The following is a 12844-nucleotide window of genomic DNA, read 5'->3' on the forward strand; positions in this document are numbered from 1 at the left end:
GCCTCACGCACGTGCCATGCCTGGCCCACGTCTTTAATTTGGTGGTTCAGCGGTTTCTGAAAAGCTACCCACGCTTGTCAGACCTGCTCGGAAAGGTGCGCCGGCTCAGCGCACATTTCCGCAAGTCCAACACGGACGCTGCCACCCTGCGGACCCTGCAACATCGGTTTCATCTGCCAGTGCACCGATTGCTATGCGACGTCCCCACACGGTGGAACTCTACGCTCCACATGTTGGCCAGGCTCTATGAGCAGCGTAGAGCTATAGTGGAATACCAACTCCAACATGGGCGGCGTAGTGGGAGTCAGCCTCCTCAATTCTTTACAGAAGAGTTGGCCTGGTTGGCAGACATCTGCCAGGTCTGTGGAAACTTTGAGGAGTCTACCCAGATGGTGAGCGGCAATGCTGCAATCATTAGCGTCACCATTCCTCTGCTATGCCTCTTGAGAAGTTCCCTGCAAAGCATAAAGGCAGACACTTTAAACTCGGAAACGGAGGCGGGGGAAGATAGTATGTCGCTGGATAGTCAGAGCACCCTCATGTCTATATCTCAGCGCGTTTTGGAGGAGGAGGAGGAGGGGGAGGAGCATGAGGAGGAGGGGGAAGAGACAGCTTGGCCCACTTCTGAGGGTACCCATGCTGCTTGCCTGTCATCCTTTCAGCGTGTATGGCTGGAGGAGGAGGAGGATCCTGAAAGTGATCTTCCTAGTGAGGACAGCCATGTGTTGCGTACAGGTACCCTGGCACACATGGCGGACTTAATGTTAGGATGCCTTTCTCGTGACCCTCGCGTTACACGCATTCTGGCCACTACGGATTACTGGGTGTACACACTGCTCGACCCACGGTATAAGGAGAACCTTTCCACTCTCATACCCGAAGAGGAAAGGGGTTCGAGAGTGATGCTATACCACAGGACCCTGGTGGACAAACTGATGGTAAAATTCACATCCGACAGCGCTAGTGGCAGAAGGCGCAGTTCCGAGGGCCAGGTAGCAGGGGAGGCGCGGAGATCAGGCAGCATGTACAGCGCAGGCAGGGGAACACTCTCCAAGGCCTTTGCCAGCTTTATGGCTCCCCAGCAAGACTGTGTCACCGCTCCCCAGTCAAGGCTGACGCCTCTTCTCCCTACAACTACTGGGTGTCAAAGCTGGACACGTGGCCTGAACTCGTGCTGTATGCCCTGGAGGTGCTTGCTTGACCTGCGGCTAGCGTCTTCTCAGAGAAGGTGTTTAGTGCGGCTGGGGGAATCATCACGGATAAGCGTAGCCGCCTGTCAACTGACAGAGCCGACAGTCTTACTCTCATAAAGATTAACAAAGCCTGGATTTCCCCAGACTTCTCTTCTCCACCAGCGGACAGCAGCGGTACCTAAACAATACGTAGGCTGCACCCGCAGATGGAAGTCTGACTGGGGCATGCAGTGTGGGCCGAAGCCCACCTGCGTTTAATCTGACGTTACCTCAGGCGTGCTGGGCAATGCAATGGGATTTATTTATGTAACGCCGGTGGCTTCCTGGGACCCACCCACGCTGTCGGTCCACACAGAGTTGTACCTGCCTGTGTCTATTTATAAAGAACCCCAGTCTGACTGGGGTATGCAGTATGGGCCGAAGCCCACCTGTATTTAATCTGACGTTAGCTCTGCTGTCCAGGGCACTGCAATGGGATTTGTTTATGTACCGCTGGTGGGTTCCAGGGAGCCACCCATGCTTTGTGTCCACAGGGACTTCACATTAGGGATTTGTACCTGCCTGTGTCTATGTATTAAAAACCCCGGTCAGACTGGGGCATGCAGTGTGGGCCGAAGCCCACCTGCATTTAATCTGACGTTACCTCAGCTGTGCTGGGCAATGCAATGGGATTTATTTATGTAACGCCGGTGGCTTCCTGGGACCCACCCATGCTGTCGGTCCACACGAAGTTGTAACTGCCTGTGTCTACTTATAAAGAACCCCAGTCTGACTGGGGCATGCAGTGTGGGCCGAAACCCACCTGCATTTAATCTGACGTTACCTCAGCTGTGCTGGGCAATTCAATGGGGTTTATTTATGTAACGCCGGTGGCTTCCTGGGACCCACCCATGCTGTCGGTCCAAACGGAGTTGTACCTCCCTGTGTCTACTTATAAAGAACCCCAGTCTGACTGGGGCATGCAGTGTGGGCTGAAGCCCACCTGTATTTAATCTGACGTTAGCTCTACTATCCGGGGCACTGCATTGGGACAAACTACAGGAGCAATACAGTGCTAATGAGACGTGCACAGCTACGCTAGCATTGGAGTCCGCTGTAGGCACATGATTGCTGAGGGTTTGTGCAGAGGCCTATGTCCTGGATGCAGTGAAAGTCCGCTTCCAACCTAGGATTGCTGAATCTGTGGGTCGAGGCCTATGCCGTGGGTGCGGTGCAAGTCTGCCATTTTTGGCCGCTCAGATCAATTTTTTGTTCATGCCTTGGGTTTCCTAGGACCCACCTATGCTGGTGGTGCAAACTTAGTTCCCATTGCGGTGTTTGACCTGTCTGGCACAAAGGCACTGACTTACTTGGGTAGGGGGCAGAGCGCTGACGGCTTTCCCCTTGCAGTGTGGATTGAGCTATGCGACACCTTGACAGAATGAGTACTGTGTGGCACATGAATTCACCATTGCTATGCCCACGTTTGCAGCTCCTGACGGAGGTGGCACAGGATTGGTGTTCTCATTGCTTCTGTACAGCATTGTGGGCTATCGCCCTGCCCCTTTTAAAGAGGGTCGCTGCCTGGCCCTGCCAACCCTCTGCAGTGTGTGCCTCCGGTTCCTCCTCATGGCAGACGCACTTATAAATAGACATGAGGGTGGTGTGGCTATGAGGCCAGCGTGTGGCATGAGAGCAACTGAAGGCTGCGCAGGGACACTTTGGTGTGCGCTGTGGACACTGGCTCGTGCGGGGGGGGGGGGGGGGGGTTGGGCAGCATGTAACCCAGGAGAAGTGGCAGCGGAGTGTCATGCAGGCAGTGATTGTGCTTTGTTGGAGGTAGTGTGGTGCTTAGCTAAGGTATGCCTTGCTAATGAGGGTTTTTCAGAAGTAAAAGTTGTTGGGAGGGGGGGGCCACTCTTGCCGCTATTGTGGCTTAATAGTGGGACCTGGGAACTTGAGATGCAGCCCAACATGTAGCCCCTCGCCTAGATGCAGCCCAACATGTAGCCCCTCGCCTGCCCTATCCGTTCCTGTGTCGTTCCCATCACTTTCTTGAATTGCCCAGATTTTCACAAATGAAAACCTTAGCGAGCATCGGCGATATACAAAAATGCTCGAGTCGCCTATTGACTTCAATGGGGTTCGTTACTCGAAACGAACCCTCGAGCATCGCGGGAAGTTTGACTCGAGTAACGAGCACCCGAGCATTTTGGTGCTCGCTCATCTCTATTGCTCATCTTTATTGCTAATCTTTAATGTGGCGTGTGCCAAAATTAACACCTTTAATCCCCCACCCCCCAGCGTTCTAGCACAAACATATAGATATATAATGCTGTCATGTTGTGCTTCTGGGAACTGCAGGTGTAGGATGATTGAGCTGGCTGGGGCTGGTGTGTATGGTATTATCACCACCAGTCTTCTCCACATAAGTATTTTGGTGTATGTTGCCTGTTGTTGTTTATATGCACATTTCTTACTCCCCTTTCCTCTCTCCAGCCCTTATTTAGGTTGTGTTCGTGAAAATCGCTGTTCCCACAGCCTACACTGACGTAACAAATTCCCTATCTGTTTCGAAAATGCTGATAAAAACCCAATTCGTAAAAGAACTACACTATAATTTTAAATGAAATGGTTAACATCATAATTTAGTCAGAATTTCTAAAAAATCACACATCAATGACAGGAAGTCTTTATAGCATATGGCAATCATTAATTTGTACGAGTCATATATCACAAGACACTAAATTGATTGAGCATGTTGCGTAAGCTTAATGACTTCATAATTACTGGAAACAGAGAAACTGATACTTTAGATATTGTGTTACAGGTCACAGATACAAGATCTATCATCTATGTATGCAATAAAGCCTGTTGTGCATTAGAAAAAGGGTCTATTTTGCCTGCTACCCTGGTTTTCAGAGCTTTTTTGCATGATTTTTAGTTTTAGGTTCTTTTTTCAATGTGTTCATATTTTTGTTTTGTTATCGTGCATCAAATATATACAATTATTTAAAAATCAGTCACTAACAGTCCTTTTACATGCAAAGATAATTAGAGATGAGCGAGCGTACTCATCCGAGCTTGATGCTCGTTTGAGTATTAGGGTGTTCGAGATGCTCGTTACTCGAGACGAGCACCACGCGATGTTCGAGTTACTTTCACTTTCATCTTTGAGACATTAGTGCGCTTTTCTGGTCAATAGAAAGACATGGAAGGCATTACAACTTCCTCCTGTGATGTTCCAGCCCTATACCACCCCCCTGCAGTGAGTGGCTGGGGAGATCAGGTAACACCCGAGTATTAAAATCTGCCCCGCCCGCGGCTCGCCACAGATGCATTCTGACATAGATCAGGGAAAGTGCTGCTGATGCTGCTGCTGCTATAGGGACAGTGTTAGGTGTTGTTTTAGTCTTCAAGAACCCCAACTGTCCTTCTTAGGGCCACATCTGACCGTGTGCAGTACTGTTGAGGCTGCTTTTAGCAGTGTTGCACAAATTATTTTTTTTTGTATATCGGGCGTGCAGACCATTGCGTCCTCAGTCTGCAGTCATTGTACAGAGTATAGGGGCAGTACTGGTGAGGCAGGGACAGTGGGAAAGGTGAAAGAGATATACTGTCTATATAGGCAGTGGTCTTTTTCAAAAAAATTGGGGGAAAATACTATATTTGGGCTGCCTGTGACCGTCTTCTGTGTACTGTGTGTCTGCTGGGGGTAGTAGTTGCTAATTAATACGCAGCTAAGCGTTACAGCAGGCTTGCGCAAAATTGTTTCCTGGCTTTGCTGTGCCCGTTACATCACCGCCGTCATAGCGCCAGAGGGAAACAGTATACATAATATACGCTGTATACAGTATCTGTCTGGTGTTTCAGCTCACCATTTAAACAAATTGAAGCAAAATACTTAAGGCCTACCACTGCCCTTTGGCCACTTGACTGCTTCTGCGCTGTGAATTCCACTAGCTCAGTCATACGCACCTACGTCTCACTACAGGCGTGCGCAAAATTGTTTCCTGGCTCTGCTGTGCGTTCCGTAAGCGAAGTCAGCCTCCAACCACAGGCCAATAAGCGGCACATTTAATTACAGCGTTCTGTTTCTGCTCTACTCGTAATACACCATGCTGAGGGGTAGGAGTAGGCCTAGAGGACGTGGACGCGGGCGAGGACGTGGAGGCCCAAGTCAGGGTGTGGGCACAGGCCGAGCTCCTGATCCAGGTGTATCGCAGCCGACTGCTGCGGAATTAAGAGAGAGGCACGTTTCTGGTGTCCCCAGATTCATCTCTCAATTAATGGGTCCACGCGGTAGACCTTTATTAGAAAATGAGCAGTGTGAGCAGGTCCTGTCGTGGATGGCAGAAAGTGCATCCAGCAATCTATCGACCACCCAGTCTTCTACGCCGTCCACAGCTGCAACTCTGAATCCTCTGGCTGCTGCTCCTCCTTCCTCCCAGCCTCCTCACTCCATGAAAATGACACATTCTGAGGAGCGGGCAGACTCCCAGGAACTGTTCTCAGGCCCCTGCCCAGATTGGGCAGCAATGGTTCCTCTCCCAGCAGAGGAGTTTATCGTGACCGATTGCCAACCTTTGGAAAGTTCCCGGTGTCCGGGGGATGAGGCTGGGGACTTCCGGCAACTGTCTCAAGAGCTTTCAGTGGGTGAGGAGGACGATGACGATGAGACACAGTTGTCTATCAGTGAGGTAATAGTAAGGGCAGTAAGTCCGAGGGAGGAGCGCACAGAGGATTCGGAGGAAGAGCAGCTGGACGATGAGGTGACTGACCCCACCTGATTTGCTAAGCCTACTGAGGACAGGTCTTCTGAGGGGGAGGCAAGTGCAGCAGCAGGGCAGGTTGGAAGAGGCAGTGCAGTGACCAGGGGTAGAGGCAGGGCCAGACCGAATAATCCACCAACTGTTTCCCAAAGCGCCCCCTCGCGCCATGCCACCCTGCAGAGGCCGAGGTGTTCAAAGGTGTGGCAGTTTTTCACTGGGAGTGCAAACGACCGACGAACTGTGGTGTGCAAGGTTTGTCGTACCAAGATCAGCCGGGGAGCCACCACTACCAGCCTCACCACCACCAGCATGCGCAGGCATATGATGGCCAGCACCCCACAAGGTGGGACGAAGGCCGTTTACCACCTCCGCTTTGCACCACTGACTCTCCCCCTGTGCCCCAACCTGCCACTGAGATCCAACCCCCCTCTCAGGACACAGGAACGACCGTCTCCACAACGGACACGTGGACAAGCACAGGCGGGCAGGGCCACTATATCTCCCTGATGGCACATTGGGTGAATTTAGTGGAGGCTGGGACCGAGTCAGAGCCTGGGACCCCTCACGTCCTACCCACCCCCAGAATTGCGGGCCCCAGCTCGGTGGTGGTATCTGCGGCGGTGTATGCTTCCTCCACTAAACCACCCTCCTCCTCCTACGCAAGCTCTGTCTCGCAATCAAGATGTGTCAGCAGCAGCACGTCGCCACCAGTCAGTGTCGCGCGGCGTGGTAGCACAGCGGTGGGCAAGCGCCAGCAGGCCGTGCTGAAACTACTCAGCTTAGGAGAGAAGAGGCACACAGCCAACGAACTGCTGCAGGGCCTGACAGAGCAGACCGACCGCTGGCTTTCGCCGCTGAGCCTCCAATCGGGCATGGTCGTGTGTGACAACGGCCGTAACCTGGTGGCGGCTCTGCAGCTCGGCAGCCTCACGCACGTGCCATGCCTGGCCCACGTCTTTAATTTGGTGGTTCAGCGGTTTCTGAAAAGCTACCCATGCTTGTCAGACCTGCTCGGAAAGGTGCGCCGGCTCAGCGCACATTTCCGCAAGTCCAACACAAACGCTGCCACCCTGCAACATCGGTTTAATCTGCCAGTGCACCGACTGCTGTGCGACGTGCCCACACGGTGGAACTCTACGCTCCACATGTTGGCCAGGCTCTATGAGCAGCGTAGAGCTATAGTGGAATACCAACTCCAACATGGGCGGCGTAGTGGGAGTCAGCCTCCTCAATTCTTTTCAGAAGAGTGGGCCTGGTTGGCAGACATCTGCCAGGTCCTTGGAAAGTTTGAGGAGTCTACCCAAATGGTGAGCGGCGATGCTGCAATCATTAGCGTCACCATTCATCTGCTATGCCTCTTGAGAAGTTCCCTGCAAAGCATAAAGGCAGACGCTTTGCGCTCGAAAACGGAGGCGGGGGAAGACAGTATTTCGCTGGATTGTCAGAGCACCCTCATGTCTATATCTCAGCGCGTTGAGAAGCAGGAGGAGGAGGGGGAGGAGCATGAGGAGGAGGGGGAAGAGACAGCTTGGCCCACTGCTGAGGGTATCCATGCTGCTTGCCTGTCATCCTTTCAGCCTGCATGGCCGGAGAAGGAGGAGGATCCTGAAAGTGATCTTCCTAGTGAGGACAGCCATGTGTTGCAAGCAGGTACCCTGGCACACATGGCGGACTTTATGTTAGGATGCCTTTCTCGTGACCCTCGCGTTACACGCATTCTGGCCACTACGGATTACTGGGTGTACATACTGCTCGACCCACGGTATAAGGAGAACCTTTCCACTCTCATACCCGAAGAGGAAAGGGGTTCGAGAGTGATGCTATACCACAGGACCCTGGCGGACAAACTAATGGTAAAATTCACATCCGACAGCGCCCCAGTCAAGGCTGAGTCGGTGGGAGCACTGTAAAACGATGGTGAGGGAGTATGTAGCAGATCGCACGACCATCCTCCGTGACGCCTCTGCTCCCTACAACTACTGGGTGTCAAAGCTGGACACGTGGCCTGAACACGCGCTGTATGCCCTGGAGGTGCTTGCTTGCCCTGCAGCTAGCGTCTTCTCAGAGAAGGTGTTTAGTGCGGCTGGGGGAATCATCACGGATAAGCGTAGCCGCCTGTCAACTGACAGTGCCGACAGGCTTACACTCATAAAGATTAACAAAGCCTGGATTTCCCCAGACTTCTCTTCTCCACCAGCGGACAGCAGCGGTACCTAAACAATACGTAGGCTGCACCCGCGGATGGAAGTCTGACTGGGGCATGCAGTGTGGGCCGAAGCCCACCTGCGTTTAATCTGACGTGACGCCTCTGCTCCCTACAACTACTGGGTGTCGAAGCTGGACACGTGGCCTGAGCTCGCGCTGTATGCCCTGGAGGTGCTTGCTTGTCCTGCGGCTAGTGTCTTGTCAGAGAGGGTGTTTAGTGTGGCTGGGGGAATCATCACGGATAAGCGTACCCGCCTGTCAACCGACAGTGCCGACAGGCTTACACTCATAAAGATGAACAAAGCATGGATTTCCCCAGACTTCTCTTCTCCACCAGCGGACAGCAGCGGTACCTAAACAATACGTAGGCTGCACCCGCGGATGGAAGCATCGCTCTCTATCACCATCAAAAACGGGGACCTTTTAGCTTCATCAATCTGCGTATTATATTCATCCTCCTGCTCCTCCTCCTGAAACCTCACGTAATCACGCCGAACGGGCAATTTTTCTTAGGCCCACAAGGCTCAGTCATATTACTTTAGTAAACAATGTTTATACGTTTCAATTCTCATTAAAGCGTTGAAACTTGCACCTGAACCAATTTTCATTTTAACTGGGCTGCCTACAGGCCTAGTTACAAATTAAGCCACATTAAGCAATGGGCATGGGCAATTTTTCTGAGGTACATTAGTACTGTTGGTACACCAATTTTTTTGGGCCCTCGCCTACAGTGTAATCCTAGTCATTTTTAAGGGCTTCGCCTGCACTCATGGTACAGCAAGGTGTGTGGGGTTGGCCTACACTTTTGCTACATAAATGTAACTGGGGCCTTGTCTATACTGCAACTACTGAAATGTGAAAGAGACTATTATCTCCCTAAACTGCTGCAACGGGAATGTTACTGTGGCCTGTCTTGACTGCTGCTACTACTGAAATGGAACTAAGACTGTGCTCCCCCTATACTGCTGCTAGTGATATGTTACTGGGGCCTGTCTGGACTGCTACTACTACTGAAATGGAACTAATACTGTGCTCCTCCTATAATGCTGCTAGTGATATGTTACTGGGGCCTGTCTCTAATGCTACCGCTGAAATGTTACTAATTCTGGGCTCTACCTATACCGCTGCTAATGCTATGTCACTGGGGTGTGGAAACGGAGGCTTCCCAAAGACATGATGGTGGCGAGGCCATTTCCCACCAACGCGGTTACTGTTAAGGTGCATATAACCACGGACACGTGGAGAGGACACGTAGTTCCTTAAAAACATCCCCCTCCTCCTCCAACAATGAAAACATTCTTGGCAAATACCTTTGCATTGGTCCGTCTGGTGACAGTCCAAGAATTTCACCTTTACCGACACAACAAGAGAGCCCCCCTCCCACCATCCCCCCGCCACGGCCCACTTAAACCTGGCCACATTCCGAAAACCAACTAAATAAAACCGCGCTACTAGGTCCGCAGTCGCCACCACATTCCCACCAACGCGGTTACTGTTAAGGTACATATTACCAGTCTGACTGGGGCATGCACTGTGGGCCGAAGCACACCTGTATTGTATGTGACGTTAGCTCTGCTGAGCAGGGCACTGCAATGGGATACATTTATGTACCGCCGATGGGTTCCAGGGAGCCACCCATGCTCTGGGTCCACAGGGACTTCACATTAGGGATTTGTACCTGCCAGTGTCTATGTATTAAAAACCCCGGTATGACTTGGGCATGCAGTGTGGGCCGAAGACCACCTGCATTTAATCGGACGTTACCTCAGCTGTGATGGGCAATGCAATGGGATATATTTATGTACCGCCGGTGGCTTCCTGGGACCCACCCATGCTGTCGGTCCACACGGAGTTGTAACTGCATGTGTCTTCTTATAAAGAACCCCAGTCTGACTGGGGCATGCAGTATGAGCCGAAGCCCACCTGCATTAAACCTGACGTTAACTCAGCTGTGCTGGGCACTGCAATGGGATTTATTTATGTACCGCTGGTGGGTTCCAGGGAGTCACCCATGCTGTGGGTCCACACAGACTTCACAATAGGGAGTTGTACCTGCCTGTGTCTATGAATTAAAAACCCCAGTCAGGTTGGGGCATGCAGTGTGGGCCGAAGCTCACCTGCATGTAATCTGACGTTAGCTTTGCTGTCCAGGGCACTGCAATGGGATATATTTATGTACCGCCGGTGGCTTCCTGGGACCCACCCATGCTGTCGGTCCACACGGAGTTGTAACTGCATGTGTCTACTTATAAAGAACCCCAGTCTGACTGGGGCATGCAGTGTGAGCCGAAGCCCACGTGCATTAAACCTGACGTTACCTCAGCTGTGCTGGGCACTGCAATGGGATTTATTTATGTACCGCCGGTGGGTTCCAGGGAGCCATCCATGCTGTGGGTCCACACAGACTTCACAATAGGGAGTTGTACCTGCCTGTGTCTATGAATTAAAAACCCCGGTCAGGTTGGGGCATGCAGTGTGGGCCGAAGCCCACCTGCATGTAATCTGACGTTAGCTTTGCTGTCCAGGGCACTGCAATGGGATATATTTATGTACCGCCGGTGGCTTCCTGGGACCCACCCATGCTGTCGGTCCACACGGAGTTGTAACTGCATGTGTCTACTTATAAAGAACCCCAGTCTGACTGTGGCATGCAGTATGAGCCGAAGCCCACCTGCATTAAACCTGACGTTACCTCAGCTGTGCTGGGCACTGCAATGGGATTTATTTATGTACCGCCGGTGGGTTCCAGGGAGCCACCAATGCTGTGGGTCCACACGGAGTTGTAACTGCATGTGTCCACTTCTAAAGAACCCCAGTCTGACTGGGGCATGCAGTGTGGGCCGAAGCCCACCTGCATTAAACCTGACGTTTCCTCAGCTGTGCTGGGCACTGCAATGGGATTTATTTATGTACCGCCGGTGGGTTCCAGGGAGCCACCGATGCTGTGGGTACACAGGGACTTCACAATAGGGAGTTGTACCTGCCTGTGTCTACTTATAAAAAAAAACAGTGTGACTGGGGCATGCAGTGTGGGCCGAAGCCGACCTGCATGTAATCTGACGTTAGCTCTGCTGTCCAGGGCACTGCAATGAGATACATTTATGTACAGCCGGTGGGTTCCAGGGAGCCACCCATGCTGTGGGTGCACACGGATTTCCCATTGCGGAGTTGTACCTGCCTGTGACTATTTATAAAAAACCCCGGTCTGACTGGGGCATGCAGACACCTTGACATAATGAATAGTGTGTGGCACATGGGTTCCCCATTGCTATGCCCACGTGTGCAGCTCCAGATGGAGGTGGCACAGGATTGGATTTCTCATTGTTTCTGTACAGCATTGTGGGCTATCGCCCTGCCCCTTTTAAAGAGGGTCGCTGCCTGGCCCTGCCAACCCTCTGCAGTGTGTGCCTCCGGTTCCTCCTCATGGCAGACGCACTTATAAATAGACATGAGGGTGGTGTGGCTATGAGGCCAGCGTGTGGCATGAGGGCAGCTGAAGGCTGCGCAGGGACACTTTGGTGTGCGCTGTGGACACTAGGTCATGCGGGGGGGGGGGGGGGTTGGGCAGCATGTAACCCAGGAGAAGTGGCAGCGGAGTGTCATGCAGGTAGTGATTGTGCTTTGTTGGAGGTAGTGTGCTGCTTAGCTAAGGTATGCCTTGCTAATGAGGGTTTTTCAGAAGTAAAAATTGTTGGGAGGGTGGGCACTCTTGCCGCTATTGTGGCTTAATAGTGGGACGTGGGAACTTGAGATGCAGCCCAACATGTAGCCCCTTGCCTGCCCTATCCGTTTCTGTGTCGATCCCATCACTTTCTTGAATTTCCCAGATTTTCACAAATGAAAAGCTTAGCGAGCATCGGCGATATACAAAAATGCTCGGGTCGCCCATTGACTTCAATGGGGTTCGTTACTCGAAACGAACCCTCGAGCATCGCGAAAAGTGCGTCTCGAGTAACGAGCACCCGAGCATTTTGGTGCTCGCTCATCTCTAAAGATAATCTTTCAAATGACTGAAATATTGAAAAATTTAGGAATGTATTTACAGAATGTGTTAATGGCTATTAACGTTTTATCATCTTCATTTGAATGTAAAAGGACCTCTAGGAGTTGTTTGCAGAGCCCAGTGTGTTTTTAAACACATGCCCAGCTGTGTAAACAGATACTTACGCATTCTATTGTTCTCTTTGAGCTAGTGTGAATATGGCGCTCAGAGAACATCCTGCAGTCTTTTAAAAAATGAGTGAAATGCATTCAAATGGAATGTATTTGCTCAGACTTTCAGTGGCTGAACGACGGATCTCAAGTGAAGTGAAATCCTTCGTTCAAACGAAAAGTGCACGATGCCCACATTTCCGTGTAACGATTATCATTCATTTTCGGACGTTTTGATTTTGCGTGATAATCATTGCGTGTAAAAGGGCTTTAATGTTCCAAGATTACTTTGCATTCAATAGCTTTCGTAAAAATTTGGTCAGAATCGGCATGGTTGGTACTATGTGTGTACAGTTGCAATCAAAGTTATTCAACCCTTATTGTGAATTAAGGTTATTTCTCAAATTTACAAATTTTCATCAGTTTGCAAAAAACTATAAAAATGTAAACAGCTCAACATAAGTAATGTTGCATTTAGGGCTTTGAAAGACAAGCGCATTACGCAATACGCTCGCTCATGTGCATTTTTTGTGCAGTGACCAA

The sequence above is a fragment of the Eleutherodactylus coqui genome, chromosome 9 (genome assembly GCF_035609145.1).
Source record: "Eleutherodactylus coqui strain aEleCoq1 chromosome 9, aEleCoq1.hap1, whole genome shotgun sequence".
Lineage (NCBI taxonomy): Eukaryota > Metazoa > Chordata > Amphibia > Anura > Eleutherodactylidae > Eleutherodactylus > Eleutherodactylus coqui.